The sequence below is a fragment of the Dendrobates tinctorius genome, unplaced genomic scaffold (genome assembly GCF_039654945.1).
Source record: "Dendrobates tinctorius isolate UK_male_01 unplaced genomic scaffold, ASM3965494v1 ptg000162l, whole genome shotgun sequence".
In the NCBI taxonomy this organism is placed as follows: domain Eukaryota; kingdom Metazoa; phylum Chordata; class Amphibia; order Anura; family Dendrobatidae; genus Dendrobates; species Dendrobates tinctorius.
The window spans coordinates 32,730,058-32,746,984 of NW_027361829.1; the positions used below are offsets into that span (position 1 = coordinate 32,730,058).

Sequence of the window (16,927 nt, forward strand, 5' to 3'; positions counted from 1 at the left end):
GGCAGATTGCAGACAGCAGCCTTTCTATCCGTTCCTATCTAGGTAGTTTTTGGGCCCCGTCTTTGCTCAGCCTGTCTTTCTGTCTGTGTAAGTGGTTTCATCTTGCTTCACCGTCATTATATGTGGGGGGCTGCCTATTGCTTTGGGGTCTGCTCTGGGGCAGTTAGATTTCCCCTTTCCTTCTTTAGGCCTATGTATCTCTCCGGCTGTGATCGAGGGGTCTAGGTCATCGTAGGAAACCCCCACGGCTACTGCTAGTTGTGTTGATAGGTTCAGGGGTCTGCAATCTGATAGTTGCCAACTTCTCTGGTTTTCAGGACTTAGCTAGCATTTCTGTTTTTGCCTCCTACAGTGACTCAATCATAACAGAATCACCTGCCCAACCGCAGATCCTGGGGTACTCAATAGCAGGAAAGAATTGTGTTTAAAAAAAAAAAAAAAAAAAAAAGTGTGTATATTCTTTCCTCTATATCTCTGAGGTCGTAGGGGGAATTTTTTTTTCTCTCAATGGAGATAAAGCAAGTGTCTGATCGTGTGGAGCAGCTCGCTGCTGAAGTGCGAGGAATTTCCGCCTATCTTGCTCGTTCTCATGCTGTTGAACCAAAGATCCCCACACCTGATGTATTTTTTGGGGATCGATCTAAATTTTTGAGTTTCAAAAATAATTGTAAATTATTTTTTGCTTTGAAGCCTAACTCGTCAGGGAGCCCCGCGCAGCAGGTTAAAATTGTCATCTCTTTGCTGCGCGGCGATCCCCAGGATTGGGCGTTTTCTTTGAAACCAGATGACCCTATTCTGACTAATGTGAATGCATTTTTTCAAGCCTTGGGGTTGCTGTACGATGAACCTAATGCTATTGATCAGGCTGAAAAGACCCTGTTAGCATTGAACCAGGGTCGAGAATCTGCAGAGTTGTACTGTCAAAAGTTCCGAAGTGGGCGGTCCTTACTACCTGGAATGATAGTTCCTTGGCTGCTCTCTTTCAGAAGGGTTTGTCAGAAGCCGTAAAAGATACTATGGTGGGATTTCCTGTTCCCTCTGGTCTGGACGATTCTATGTCTTTAGCCATTCAGGTTGATCGGCGTTTACGTGAACGCAGGATTACACGAGAGGTGTTGCCACCGGTTGAACAGACGTCTGAACCTATGCAATGTGATAGAGTTTTGTCTAAGGCGCAATGTCAGGAATTCAGAAGGTGTAATAAGCTGTGTTTTTTCTGTGGAGATGCCTCACATGTTATTTCTGTTTGTCCTAAACGTGAGAAACGCTTTGCACACACGTTTTCTGTTGGTGGGGTTCAGCCTAAGTTTCTTTTGGCGATTACTCTGATCTGTTCCCTGTCCACATTTTCCGCCAAGGCTTTTGTGGATTCGGGAGCAGCGCTAAACCTAATGGACTTGGATTTTGCTAAACGTTGTGGATTTCCGTTGACACCTCTGCAGACGCCTATCCCCATGAGGGGGATTGATGCTACCCCTCTGGCTAAAAATAAACCTCAGTTTTGGGCCCAGTTGGTCATGCGGGTCGCCCCAGACCACCAAGAAAACTGCAGATTTTTGGTGTTGCATGGTCTGCATGATGCCGTTGTTCTGGGGTTTCCCTGGTTGCAGATTCATAATCCAGTTTTGGATTGGAAGTCTGTGTCTGTGGTGAGTTGGGGTTACCGGTGTACCTTTAGTGAGGCTCCGGTTTTTTCCACCTCTCCTCAGTCGCATGAGGTTCCTGACTATTTGGCGGACTACTATGATGTATTTAGTTAGAATGAGTCTGCGTCCTTGCCTCCTCATAGGAGTTATGACTGTGCAATTGAACTAAACCCGGGGTGTAAATTTCCTAAGGTCGGCTCTTCAATTTATCTGTACCCGAGCACGAGGCTATGCGGTCCTATATTAAGGAGGCGTTGGAGAAGGGTCATATTAGACCATCCTCTTCACCCTTAGGTGCCGGGTTTTTTTTTGTGGCCAAGAAGGATGGTTCTTTAAGGCCTTGTATTGATTATCGTGCCCTCAATAAAATTACTATTAAATATCAGTATCAGTTACCCCTGATTTCGGATCTATTCTCTAGAGTCAGAGCTGCTTGCTGGTTTACCAAGCTTGACCTCAGGGGGGCATATAATCTTATTTGCATTAAGCAGGGGGATGAATGGAAGACGTCGTTTAATATTCCGGGGGGACATTTTGAGTACCTGGTGATGCCTTTTGGGCTCACTAATGCCCCTTCTGTCTTCCAGTGCTTCATGAACGATATTTTCCGAGACTTTGTCGATAAATTTTTGATTATCTATCTGGATGATATTTTGATCTTCTCCAAGGAATGGGATTCTCATGTGGAACATGTTCGGACTGTGTTCCGGATCTTGAGAGAGAATTCTCTGTATGTCAAAGGATCAAAATGCCTTTTTGGAGTACAGAGAATTTCTTTTTTGGGATTTATTTTGTCCCCGTCAACTATTGAAATGGACCCGGCCAAGGTACAGGCCATTTATGATTGGGTTCAGCCCACTTCTTTGAAGGCCCTCCAGAAGTTTTTGGGTTTTGCTAATTTTTATCAGAAATTTATAGCAAAATTTTCTAGTATTGCCAAACCATTGACTGACCTGACCAGGAAGGGTGCGGATGTGTTGAATTGGTCTCCGGAGGTGGTTGCTTCCTTTCAGGAGCTGAAGCGTAGATTTACCTCCGCCCCGGTTCTGCGGCAACCTGATGTCTCACTCCCGTTCCAGGTAGAGGTGGATGCTTCTGAGATTGGTGCAGGAGCGGTGTTGTCCCAAAAGGATCCGGTAACATCTAAAATGAATCCCTGTGCTTTCTTTTCCCGAAAGTTCTCTTCATCTGAACGTAACTATGATGTGGGGAATCGGGAACTGTTGGCCATGAAATGGGCATTTGAGGAGTGGAGACATTGGTTGGAGGGAGCCAAACATCAAGTTGTGGTCCTCACTGACCACAAAAATTTGATTTACCTAGAGTCGGCTAAACGCTTGAACCCTAGACAGGCTAGGTGGGCCTTGTTTTTTACACGTTTTGATTTTGTGGTCTCTTTCCTTCCTGGAACTAAGAATGTCAAGGCAGACACCCTCTCTAGGAGTTTCTTTGCTGATTCTCCTGTGGTGACCAAGCTTGCCACCATCTTAGGCGAAGGGGTAGTTCTTTCTGCCATCTCGCCCGATTTGAGACTTGCTCTGCAAGAGTTCCAGGAGGACAAACCTGAGCGTTGCCCCAGTGGAAAGTTGTATGTTCCTGACCAGTGGAAGAAGAGAGTGATGTCTGAAGTTCATTGCTCTGCATTGGCTGGTCATCCAGGTATTTTTGGTACTAGAGATCTGGTGAGTCGCTCTTTTTGGTGGCCCACCTTGTCTCATGATGTCAGGAATTTTGTGCAGTCCTGTGGGACTTGCTCCCGGTCTAAATCTTGTTCTCGCTCTAGTGGGTTGTTGATGCCTTTGCCGGTGCCCAGGAGGCCATGGACCCATATTTCAATGGATTTCATCTCTGATATGCCGGTCTCTCAAAGAATGACTGTTATTTGGGTGATTTGTGATAGGTTCTCTAAGATGGTTCATCTTGTACCACTCCCTAAGTTGCCATCTTCCTCTGAGTTGGTGCCTCTGTTTTTGCAACAGGTGGTTCGCTTGCACGGGATTCCTGAGAACATTGTATCTGACAGAGGAGTTCAATTTGTGTCTAAATTTTGGAGGACGTTCTGTTCCAAGTTGGGAATTCAGTTGTCCTTCTCCTCTGCTTTTCACCCTCAGACCAATGGGCAGACAGAGAGAACAAACCAGACCTTGGAGTCGTATTTGAGATGTTTTATTACCGCTGATCAGGATGATTGGGTTTCATTTTTGCCCTTGGCCGAATTTGCTTTAAATAATAGAGCTAGTTCTGCCACTTTGATGTCACCTTTTTTTTGTAACTTTGGTTTTCACCCTCGATTTTCTTCAGGGCAGGTGGAGCCTTCTGCCTGTCCAGGTGTTGACACTGTGGTGGAGAGAATGCACCAGATCTGGGACCAAGTGGTGGATAAGTTATCTCTCTCCCAGGAAAAGGCCCAGCGGTTTTCCAATCGACATAGGACCATTGGTCCTCAGTTTAAGATTGGTGATATGGTGTGGTTATCATAAAAAAATATTGCTATGAAGGTGGCTTCTCCTAAATTTAAGCCTAGATTTATTGGACCTTACAAGATTTTGGAGATTATTAATCCGGTCTCTTTTCGTTTGGCTCTTCCTGTCATATTTAAGATCCATAATGTGTTCCATAAGTCCTTGTTGAAGAGGTTTGTTGAGCCAGTTGTGCCTGAGGTGGCACCTCCGGACCCTATATTGGTTGAAGGTAACTTGGAATATGAGGTAGAGAAAATTCTGGATTCCCGTCTGGCTAGACGGAGACCCCAGTATTTGGTTAAGTGGAAGGGTTATGGTCAGGAGGATAATTCCTGGGTCTCTGCCTCTGATATTCATGCCAAAAGATTGGTGCGTGCCTTTCATCGGGCTCACCCTGATCGCCCTGGTAGCGTTGTTGAGGGTTCGGTGACCCCTCCTCAAGGGGGGGTACTGTTGTGAGTTCATTTTCCCCTCCGTCACTGAGGCCTGGTGAACTCCCTATTCTAGTGAAGGAAGGTAGTGAGCCTGATTATCAGACACCTGGGACTAATGAAGACGATTGGCTGAGTGGAGTCACTGACGGGATTTAAGGCAGCCTACGCCCTTTCTGCCCTGCGGGTGATTTCTCTGTGGACTCTTGGACACCAGTCTGATTCCTGCTCTCCTAAAGCTAAGTTTTCTGCTTTGCCTTTTGCATTTAAGATTTGTTTTTGTTTTTCTTGCTTTTTGGATTCTGCCACTCCCTGCTGGAGTGTGCAGTGTTCCTTGAGCTCTGTCTTCTGAAAGTACCTGAGCGCTGATTTAGTTTTTGAAGCTTAGTTGCTTCAGGGCCATTTTTATATCAGCTTGTTGGCTTTTGTCTCTGATAGGGTTTTGGCAGATTGCAGACAGCAGCCTTCCTATCCGTTCCTATCTAGGTAGTTTTTGGGCCCCGTCTTTGCTCAGCCTGTCTCTGTCTGTGTAAGTGCTTTCATCTTGCTTCACCGTCATTAAATGTGGGGGGGCTGCCTATTGCTTTGGGGTCTGCTCTGGGGCAGTTAGATTTCCCCTTTCCTTCTTTAGGCCTATGTATCTCTCCGGCTGTGATCGAGGGGTCTAGGTCATCGTAGGAACCCCCCACGGCTACTGCTAGTTGTGTTGATAGGTTCAGGGGTCTGCAATCTGATAGTTGCCAACTTCTCTGGTTTTCAGGACTTAGCTAGCATTTCTGTTTTTGCCTCCTATGGTGACTCAATCATAACACAATACGGTATGTACTACACAACCACATTCTCTCTATTCCTAATGTGTGTGCTAAATTATGTTTTTTGCCCTTCTTGGACAAAGTTGAATGCCATCATCTTACTCCAAATATGAAGCACCTGACACACCAGAATGTTACATCTAATATGTCCAGCATATCACTTAGTCATTGTACCACCAAATATGTGTGTGTTCTTCTCTATCATTTCCTAACAAGTTTGGTCGGCATGTAAATGATTTTTTTTACTTTAGCCATTCTAAACTTTACTATTTCTGTTGTTCTACAGCTTCCTGTCCACTGGCCTGTCTTATGCCGCCCTCCACCATGAGTTTCTCATAGGAAAATCAACCTTTTCAGGCATAGTGAGGTCTACATGTGCACAAATCTGGACAAGACTCCATCAAGTGGTCATGCCCGAGCCCAGGATGGAAGACTGGTTAAGGATATCAAGGGACTTTGAGGAGGACTGCCAGTTTCCAAATTGTATTGGGGCCCTGGATGGCAAACATATCAGGGTGCGTAAGCCGCCGAACTCAGGCTCCCAATTCTTCAATTATAGACAATACTTTTCAGTTGTATTGTTGGCTCTGGTAGACAATACAAGTTTATAATTGTTGACATTGGGGCCTATGGAAGGACGGGAGACTCTAGAGTCTTCAATACTTCCATAATGGCTCGGCGGCTACGCACCAACCAGTTGGATCTACCACCACCACGCCAGCTACCAGGCTCCCCCGAACAATCAGTCCCTTATGTCCTTGTGGCAGATGAGGCCTTTCAGTTATCGCGCAATGTCATGAGGCCATATCCCCGGCGCAACCTTGACCACAGGCGCAGAATTTTTAACTTGCACCTATCACGTGCTAGGCGAATGGTGGAGTGTTCCTTTGGGATTCTTTCTGCCAAATGGCGAGTACTCCAGTCTGCCATTCAGTTGAGTGAGCAAAATGTGAATGAAGTTGTGAAAGCCTGTGTTGTTCTGCATAACTTCACCAGGATACATGATTGCTCCTCCTCTGATGGTGTTGTGCGTAGGCCGGACAATGTGCGCAGGGTGAGACCACCTATCAACCCTCAACGTAGACCGCTCTCTGGCCTCAAAGTGCGTGATATTTTCACTAATTACTTTATCTCACCTGAGGGGGCAACTTCTTGGCAAGAGCATGCTGTGTCTATGTTATAATTTGATGCTTAAAGTGTGTCAAAATATAGATTACTCAAGCCTTTATGATTCTATGAGTGTTTCAGTGCATTGGTTGGTGTCTGTTAGTATGTTGTGAGGGATTGTGAAAAATCACACAGAGACGTTAAGTAGAGTAGACAAATATTTAGTTTTGTCCTTTTTTTTTTCGCTTAAAGGCAAACATAATTTTGCCATAACACAAATTTGGCAATGGCCAAAATGACCCTTTGTGCCTTTTTTAACTTGTTGTAAAATGAACATAACAGAACAAAACAGCCAAAAAAACATTGCTGCATCACTAGATTAACCTAGATTTGCCAACAAAAGGTGAGCTCCATCACCCAAATAAAGGCAACGAGATAACACTCACATTTCCACATAATGTTAGCCAAACATAGAAAGATTCCACCATGACAGGCAAGGCTACCTCACAGCTTTCACACAGATATTACCTGTCTGTACACCAGACAATATTTAAGCATGCTATACCGGAAAGGATGAAAATACAAAACTCACTTGTTAATACATAGAGAAAGCGGGTTATTCTGAATGCTTGTCGCCTAGAAATTTTGTCCTAGAGATTGCTAACAAAAAAGGTGACTACTTAACTAAGGCGAGCACGCCTTTCCTATGCGTTTGCAAGTGAGTAGTGTATTTTCATCCTTTCAGTTTACAGCATAGCACATTTAAAGAATCTCTTTTCTACACACATGTAATATCTGTCTGAAAGGCGTGAGGTAGCGTTGCCTGTCATGATGGATTGTTTCATATGTTTGGAAAACATTATTTAAAAATGTGAATGTTACATTATGTTATAAATGTTGGTGAAGGAGAACACCTGTTTTTACATTTAGATTAGGAGCACCAGTTACATCTGACTGGACATCTCCAACCATCAGAATCATAAATCCTCATATGTTGGGGAAGGGGAACGTGGATCAACAGCCTGTGGGTGCTGCTGGACATTGTGGCCAACATCGCCCTGTGTGGGGCCATACTGGTGACCATGATGCTGGAATTGTCCAGCCTCCTGGGACTGTTGGGGATACTGGCCAGAGTACTGATGATGGGGAGGGGCTTCTTGTTGGCTCTGGTAGGCCCGTGGCTCATACCCACCAAGATAGCCAGATCGTCCCCAACCAGGTTGGGACCAGCCTCCAACACTGGGTGGGTACAAGTGGCCATATTGGTGGGGTTGGCTTGAGGAAGACATTTGGTGCTGCGGTATAGACGGTTGGGTAGGGGGAGGAAGGGGTTGAGGTGTTGGCCCACGTATTAGGGGCTGTTCAGACCCTGCTTGAGCAAGCATCTGTGTAGATGGTCTCATGCGCATTAAATTTCGTGGTGAGAGCTGCCACCTCTCCAGAAATTCAAAAACCTCATATGGGGTATTGGGGGGGGTGCTTGCATCAAGCAGGATCTGAATACATCCCCTAATACGGAGCCTGACCTCACGGGTAAGGGCACGGAGATAAAGGGTGAGGCTACGTGCATAGGCCTCCTCACCATCATCTGTTGTTACTCTAGACAAATAATTTAGCACCCCTGTGTCCACATTGGTCCTACTCTCTTGAAGAGTGACCTGGCGCCTTCTTCTTGTTCGCCGTGATACTACAGCAGCCTGTGGGGAGGACCTGATCTGGGCAGTTGGGCTGCTGCTCAAGTTGCCCGGCTCTTCCAGGATGGGTGAGGTGGCAGCAGCAGGCCGTCCTGGTGGTGTGGTGTGTAGGGCAGCCATTGTGTGGTCTTGTGATGCCTCATCTTCAGCCATCCTTGTAGGGGGAGAATATGGGCCAGCCACCTCATCCCCTACAGGATCTATAATGGGCTCTGCCTCTGAGGCTGTTCCTCGATCCGTAAGGTTGGATTGAGTTCTGTTATGAAATAGAACAGAGGCAAAAATACATCAATATTTTTATCCCTGTAAAGTATTTGTGTAATGTATTTGTGTAATGTGGTGTGAGCTATGTACTTACGGTCTCAGATCCAGAATTGGGGCGAGGAAGTTCAGCCGGTCATAGTAGATATATTTTCTCTTGACATGCCCAGCATCCCCACTCCTGGACCGCTGCTGGCGTTCCCGGCGGAACTGGTCCCTGATGCTTCGCCAGCGTTTCATCACATCTTCCAGGCATGGGGCCTTCTGGGGTGTGCGTTCTACCCATGGTGGCATATGTAATTGGGCCGATACACAGGGTCTCATTTGCTACACTTAAACTAATTTTATTGGCTAGGAGGAAGAGGAGCTTGTGGCCTAACCCCTAATTATGGCTGTGTGAAGCCACGTGTCACATCCAAATGTAACGGCCTCATGAGGCTAATAAAATTACATGCCCAGGAAGGGGGGTGCTGATTGTAGAATCATTTTGAAGCGTGCGCTAAGGTTAATGATGTATTTATGGTTGCACTTACGAATTTTATGCTGCTCATCACGTGGTCTGTCCCCAAAGTCATGGTACATCTGGCGACAGATGCGCCTCCATGACGCCTCCTTTCTTGTCCGGTTCGCATAATTTGCATCGCGTGGGTCCCATATTTCGGGACGCTCCTGCACCAGCACAATGAGCATCTCAATGTTAATATATGTGGACGCCATGCTGCTGCTGTACTCCGTGGAGGCGTACTTCCTGGATGCCTGGAGCGGTTTTTGAGCTCATTTGCATGTCTAGGCTTCCTGATGATGGATTGGCCCTTTTCCTGTCACCAGCCAAAAGACCTGCATATTGCTCGCAGGGCACACGTGTGTTCCGTGTGTAATCCGTATTTTTTGCGCACCCATTGACTTGCATTGGCGTACTAACAAACAGCATGCTGCGATTGGCACGGAGCGTAGGATACGGAAGAGAAAAATACGCCTGGTGCGAGTGACCCCATTGAAAATCATTTGTCCGTGTGTAATGCGTGTTTTTTGCGCCTCTCACGCGCCCGTATTCCTCGCCAGTGTGACTCCGGCCTAACAGTTAAAACCTACGTAGTGTGAATAGTGGCAGAGTCTCTGAGTCCCAAACGGACACCCAGCTCCAGAGGGACTATAAGTGAACTACACAGCTCAGTAGAAAGGAGGCCACGCCCTATTTGTACTGAATACAGAAATGCTGAAGAAAAAACAAAAAAGCTGAACCGGAGTAGAATTGAATGACATGCATGATGTTAAAGTATGTTCACACTGGCCAAAAAAGCAAACAAAACCAAAGGAAAAAACAATGTGTGTATATACAGTATGTGGCGCCCCTGAGGCTCAGTCGCCACAGAGGTACTGCGCCTTCTCCTAAGGTAAGAAAGCAATTTAACATAGGTACCAAAATCATACTCAATTATATATATATATATATATATATATATATATGGGAAGACAATGAATATGGTACGAGTAGCATGGACTAAAATATGGACTAATCGCAATGTGAAACCGCACAAAACAACGAAAAAATATACGATCATATAGTCCAAGAATGTTATACACAAATATGTGCAAAAATCCTTTATTGTATAAAAACATACAGGTAAGGTAAAACACCACATTAGTGCAAACAGCAAGAAAAGCTGACGGCGCTTACACGTCACGCTGACGCCTCATCATAATGACATATAGTATAAAACAAATCATTATAAGTATACTCCCCTGTGTCTAACATGAATAGTGATAGTATATGGGTCACTTCACCAAATCATATGCCAAAAAGGCAATTGGAAGTGAAACCCGGCCAGTATATAAGTGAAAGCATATGCATACAGCGCTCACATAACAATCACAGCCAACAAAAAAGAGTATAATCATACCTAATAGGCTAAACAGCACCAGGGGGTGAGAGGCCACAGCGTTAGGTGTCTAAGCGTCTCCCCAACACACATTTCGGAGCCCTGCTCCTTCTTCAGGGGTAATGATTTGTATGTAAGGCAAAATAGATACCCCCCCCAAAAAAAATGTTCCTCCATCACTTGGGCTATGTTCACACGTAGTGTTTTTGGTGCGTTTTTCAACTTTAGCATTGCTTTCAACCAAGACAAATGCATTCACTGGGAAATGTCATTTTAACATTTTACAATCTAACGCTAGGTTCACATTAGGGTTTCTATGCGCAGCATATCATCTGCATACGCAAATGCATGCAAAAACGCATGCAAATGCATGTTTGCGCAGCGTTTTTTATCTGCATCATCTTGCCCATGACGCCAAAAAAGCTGCTTGTGCATGCATGTGCGTTGTTTCTGTGCATGCGTTCAATATTTCCAATGCTTTTCCAGTAGAATTTCCTTGACACCAGACACCCAATGGGCCTGTCTCAAGGAATTTCTATATATAGACACCCTGCGCTGGTGAAATCCTTGTCTTTTGCTGCTGTATCAAGCTGTAAGACGGATCTTAGAGTGGAGAGCTTCATTCTTAATCTTGATTTGTCTTTGAAATTGGCTGTTGCCTTTACTGTGGCTTGTGAAGAAGAAACAAAAAGAGAAAGCCGGAGAAGACGTTGTTGCTATTGTCAAAACCCCATCTTAGAAGTCCAAGAGAGCCGTGGAGCCTACCACTCATTGTACACAGAGCTGCGTGAAAACCCTGAGAAGTTTTTCGAGTACACGAGAATGTCGGAACAGAGCTTCCATGACTTGCTGCTTGCTACGTGTCCCAGGATCCATCACCATGCAGGACACACAGCTACGTCGAACAATTCCTGCTGAGGAACGTCTGTTGGTGACCCAGAGGTACGCAATTTTGAAAAAGAAACACCTGTCATTAATATGATTGTACTAAAAGCCATGTACTGATTTTTTTTCCCATTTTCTGTTTGGCAGATTCCTGGCTAATGGAGAGACCTTATCATCTCTACGTTTTCAATTCCGGATTGGAGTGTCTGCGCTTTCTGGGATTGTTGGAGACACCTGCCGTGCTTTATGCAATGTACTGCATGAAGAATTCTTCCCGCAATCCACAACTGAACTCTGGCTGGAAAATGCTGCAAAATTCCAGGACATTTGTAATTTTCCAAACTGTTTGGGGGCTGTGAACGGCAAACACATTCGGATTATGAAACCTCCCGGAAGTGGATCCGAGTATTTCAATTACAAAAAATACTTTTTGATTGTTCCCATGGCGATTGCAGATGATGACTGTCGATTTGTTCCCGTGGACGTTGGCTCATTTGGACAAAGAAATGACTCACAGACTTTCAAAAACTCTGACATGGGTCAACATTTGTATGGAAATAATTTCAATTTTCCACAGCCACGACCTCTTCTGAACGCTGAAGGACCGCCAATGCTGTTTGTTGTGGTTGGGGATGAGGCGTTTCAAATGTGTGCCAACCTCAAAACCGTACTCAAGTTGGGACTTGAATCACACCAAAAGGATTTACAACTATCGACTGAGAAGGGCATGAAGAACTGTGGAGTGTGCCTTTGGATTGCTGGAATCTAAATGGTGCATTTTGGGAACAGCCATCAATCTAAAAACTGAGACAATTGATAAGGTTGTGAAAGCATCTGTTGTTCTGCACAATTACATCCTGAATCTGATGAAAGAGCGACACCACTTAGAACTTGAGGAACCTGTTACTACCAAATTGCAGGCTTACCAAGATCACACTCTGAGGACTACAGTGGAAGTTGTCCAAATGAGAGATAAATTTGCTGCCTACTTTGTTTTGGATATTGGACGTGTGGCATGGCAAGACGAAATGGTTTAAGCAGCTAATAAGTAAATTGTACCTGTAATGTTTGCTGACTTTAATACTAACAACGTGACTGTAACTTTAATGCCAAACACCTTGACTGTAACACCCATTAATACTTCACTCAACAATGAACACATGTTTAAGTAAAGAGATAAAGAAAACACAGGGAGACAGGGATTGTGAAAAAAAGAATTTTTATTAACAAAAATAAAAACAATGTTTAATTTAACACTTCTTGGACCTGCTCATTCTGAAGTACGCATGCGTATCAAACGCATGCGTACATACCAATGCAATCCCATAGACAGTAATGCTTTGCTTTGATGCACTCATCCGCATGCGCATGACTGCACATAATTGACACCTCAAAAATGCAACATGTTGCGTTCACAGGACACTGGCACAAACTGCGAAACGACGCATGCGTCGGCATCCTCATGCGAACTGATGCAAACTCTTGTCCCTGCGTACACAATGTTAAATATATGTATGCGTGATGCTTGCGGATCTATGCGGATCATACACTGCACACAGATACGCTAATGTGAAACCAGCTTTAGCTGGCCATGTGGTGTGTGACATTTCATTAGACACATCTTGTTTCATTTATGCAGGAGGGACTGTTAATGGAGGAGGGTCATCAGGCAGACTTTAATCTTAAAGGGATAGCAGTTGGTCCTCACTGTTCTTAGAAAGCCGTCAAACAGCTATGCTTTGTTGTTCCCATTATTAAACAGTGGGTTTCCTGTACTGTTATTGCCTACGCATTGAACGCAAGGCCTGCCCCAAATTTGGATGCCCCCCAATGACCCATTGAACAGACGTCCTGGATGGCCACATGAAACCAAAGTTCCCTTTATTATGATTTTTGCACTCCTAGAAAGTTTGCCCATGAAGTGAATGCAAGGCCTGCTCCAAATTTGGATGCACCTCAATAGCCCCCAAAAAAGTCCTGTCTGCCCACATGAAACCAAAGTTCCCAATATTATGATTTTTGTACTCCCAGAAAGTTTGCCCATGAAGTGAATTCAAGGCCTGCTCCAAATTTGGATGCACCCCAATAACCCAAAAAAAACAGACATCCTAGATGGCCACATGAAACCGAAGTTCCCATTCTTATTTATTTGGTACTGCCATACTGTTAGCCTATGCATTGAATGCAAGGCCTGCCCTGCCCCAAAGTTGCAGGCACCCGAATAACCCTTTGAACCAATGTACTGGATAGCCACATGAAACCAAAGTTCCCATTATTATTGATTTCCTACTCCCATAATGTTTGCATGAAGTGAATGCAAGGCCTGCTCCAAATTTGGACGCATCACAATAGCCCATTTAGGAGACGTCCTGGGTGGCCACATGAAACCAAAGTTCCCATTATTATTCATTTGATACTGCCGTACTGTTTGCCTATCCATTGAATGCAAGACCTGCCCTGCCCTGCCCCAATGTTACGTGCACCACAATAACTCTTTGAACCAATGTACTGGATGGCCACATAAAACCAAAGTTCCCATTATTAGCAAGTTGGTACTCCCATACTGTTTGACTATGCAGTGAATCGCAGTGTTAAGCCTAAAGAACCTGTATACTGTCCTCATACACGTTAGCAGGGTGTGCAATGAGACATGTAGCTAAACCCCCTGTCTTCTTTAAGAATAGAGGCTGAAAATTGTAACCTTGTTTTATTGATTGCAGATGTGACAGAAAAGGGCGAAACTATAGGATGCAATAACAGGAGCATTTCAGAATATATAACTGCACAGAGCATAAAATACAGATAGTCTGCAATACACAGTAACATGAGGTAATACATAGGTACCATGAGGTAATACATAGGTAACATGAGGTAATACATAGGTACCATGAGGTAATACATAGGTAACATGAGGTAATACATAGTTACCATGAGGTAATACATAGGTAACATGAGATAATACATAGGTACCATGAGGTAATACATAGGTAACATGAGGTAATACATAGGTGCCATGAGGTAATACATAGGTGCCATGAGGTAATACATAGGTAACATGAGGTAATACATAGGTACCATGAGGCAATACATAGCTGATAATTACCTATTTAATACAACAAATGCTATAAACACAGGATTATAACACCTAGATAGTGCTTACCAACTATGCTTAGAGCAGGCTGTTTAAGAAGCATGAAGAACACGAATGGTGTAGTTTCTCTTAAGACACATGGAGGAATAATGGCTGCTGTTCCCCTCACAGTGTCATAAACATGACTATGATGTCACAGGAACAATCCCACAATACATTGCAAATTAAACTAGAATCTGTGCATTAAACGGCCAGCAGGTGGTGCTGTTACCTTACAGTCTGAAATATATGAAGGATTAATACACACAAAAATGACTTTCTAGACAGCAATTATATGGCTGGACAGAACAACCTGCAACTGGATAATTGCAGTATTGAGGCTGAAGATCCTGCAGTGGAGAATTTCAGTGTGGAGGATGAAGACCTGTCCGTGGAGCATTTCACTGTGGAGGCTGAAGAAAATGCAGTGGAGAATAGCATTGTTGAAGATGAAGACCCGGCAGTGGTGAGCCTGAAGAACCTGCATTGGTGAATTGCAGTGGCGAGGCTAAAGAACACCTGGCAGTGGAGAATTGCAGTGTTGAAGCTGAATAAACTGTAGTGGAGAATTGCAGTGTTGAGGATGAAGAACCTGCAGTAGAATATTTCAATGTTGAATCTGAAGAACCTGCATTGGAGAATTTCAGTGTTGAGGCTAAAAAACTCCTGGCAGTGGAGCATTTCAGTGTTGAGGCTGAAGAAACTGAAGTGTATTGCAGTGTTGAGGATAAAGACCCAAAAGTGGAGTATTGCATTGTTGAAGCAGATGACCAACCCCTACAGTTTCCATTATTAGGAACTGGGTCTCCCATTCTGTTTGGCTATGCAGTGAATGCACAGCCTGCCCCAAATTTGCACGTGCCCCAATTCCCCTTGGAAGAAGCGTGGAGGAGGGCCTCATAAAATTTTTTACCTATTAGACAGGAGCAGGTTTCCTATATTTGTAATGCTCATACACTAAGTGTATGGACTGACAAACATTTGCCCCTAAGGGGTACACATCAACATACTGTGTAAACTTTTTTTTCACAGGCATCATAAACACCCTGGAAAACAATAATGTGGTTTCCTACACCGTTGCTGCTGGGAAGGTGCAGGTTTGTAGCAGAAATATGGCAGACGTGTTGCTGGATGAAGTGATCAGGAAAAGGGGCATGGTGATGGCGGGAATGGAAACGTACAGGATTAATAACGGGGGCTAAGGGAGGTATGAGATCGAGGATCCAGCCTACAATGATTAGTCGTTTACCCATCACCAATTACCAGAATGCGTTTGATGCTCGTCAGATGATAGGTGTAACAGATGCGCGTCTGAAGCTAGGCATAAAAGTTGCCCATGAGAAATTGGTTGCCAAAAACTCACGTTTCTGATAAAGGGTAAAGTGCAAGATGCTCGTGAGATGCTGAATTCTAGAAAGTAGCAGATCATTGTTTTGAGGAAAAACAACCAAACTGATGGATGCTCGTGAAAAACTAAGTTTAAAGAGGAGTGCACCTGCCGTAACTATCAACTCACCCGTGGTACAAGGTTCTCCATCTTCACCTATAAATATTACCAAGACAATCGAAATTTCACAGTTGAAAATAATTTCTTCACGTGTAACGAACACTGATAAAGGAATGTGAATAAATGACGATGATGATATTGATGACGACTTGGAACTTTCCCACATCCCCACCAAGAAGATGAAGATCACAGCTGCCAACACTGTGCAGAAAAGGCCAAGACAGTCTGGAAGTTCATTTTCTCTTGGACAAATGTTACCTCTTACTAAAGTGGTACAGAATGATGCATACACAGCTCCCATGTCTACTCAGAGCGAGACTTCACCACCTTTATTGCACACAAAGGCTCTAACCAATGTGTCACGGACACTTGTCACAAAGGAGGCCAATTTTTCTGTAGGGCTGACTCCAAAAGAATCTGTCTTTAGCCCTTTAGAAGGCACAAAAATGACCGTTAATAATTTGCATCCAAGAGTCACAGAGGAAGATATTGTATAGCTTTTCTGTGTATGCGGTGCCTTGAAGTGCGCCCGCTTGTTGAGTTTCGGAGTTGCAGAACCTAGATGGACAACCAATGAAATGCAATCTTCATTTGAATGGTAGTGTGGTAACATCAGACCAGCCCATCCTTCTAAGATTAAGTGACACCCCATCAAAGAAGGAAGATGAAATTAGAAGATATACAACCTCCTCCTCCTAAAGTGTTGCTTCACATCCTCAAGCTGAAGTTGATCCTGAAACTGTCTTAAAAGTACTCTTTAAATCCTCATGGTCATCAGCAGTCATTCAACCAACTCCATTTAAGATTAAGCTCTGATGAGACCAACACAAATTGGAGACTTTAATAAGAGAGATTCCGAATTCACTATGGGCCCAGAAACTCCTTAAAAAAAACCATTCATTTGCTTTTTGGGTTTCGTTTAGCACTGATCACCAGCAGGCAGTTGATGTTTGAAGGAGTTTGGCATCAGACATTGGATAATCAATCCTGTTCCCATTATTGTAGTACAGTTCATCTTCGTTGTGGGGCAGCTGTGTTATTGCATAAAGAATTTCTGTTTTCCCCTTGCACTAGTATTCTGATACAGCACGATGAGGGCATGTTTCCACGGT

The 16,927-nt window shown here is 44.2% G+C and overlaps 1 pseudogene; it reads left to right on the forward strand.

Annotated features, from left to right (window-relative positions):
- Nucleotides 1-15,517: 15,517 nt before the first annotated feature.
- LOC141052576 (polymerase delta-interacting protein 3 pseudogene) lies at nucleotides 15,518-16,631 on the forward strand (annotated as a pseudogene).
- Nucleotides 16,632-16,927: the final 296 nt, after the last annotated feature.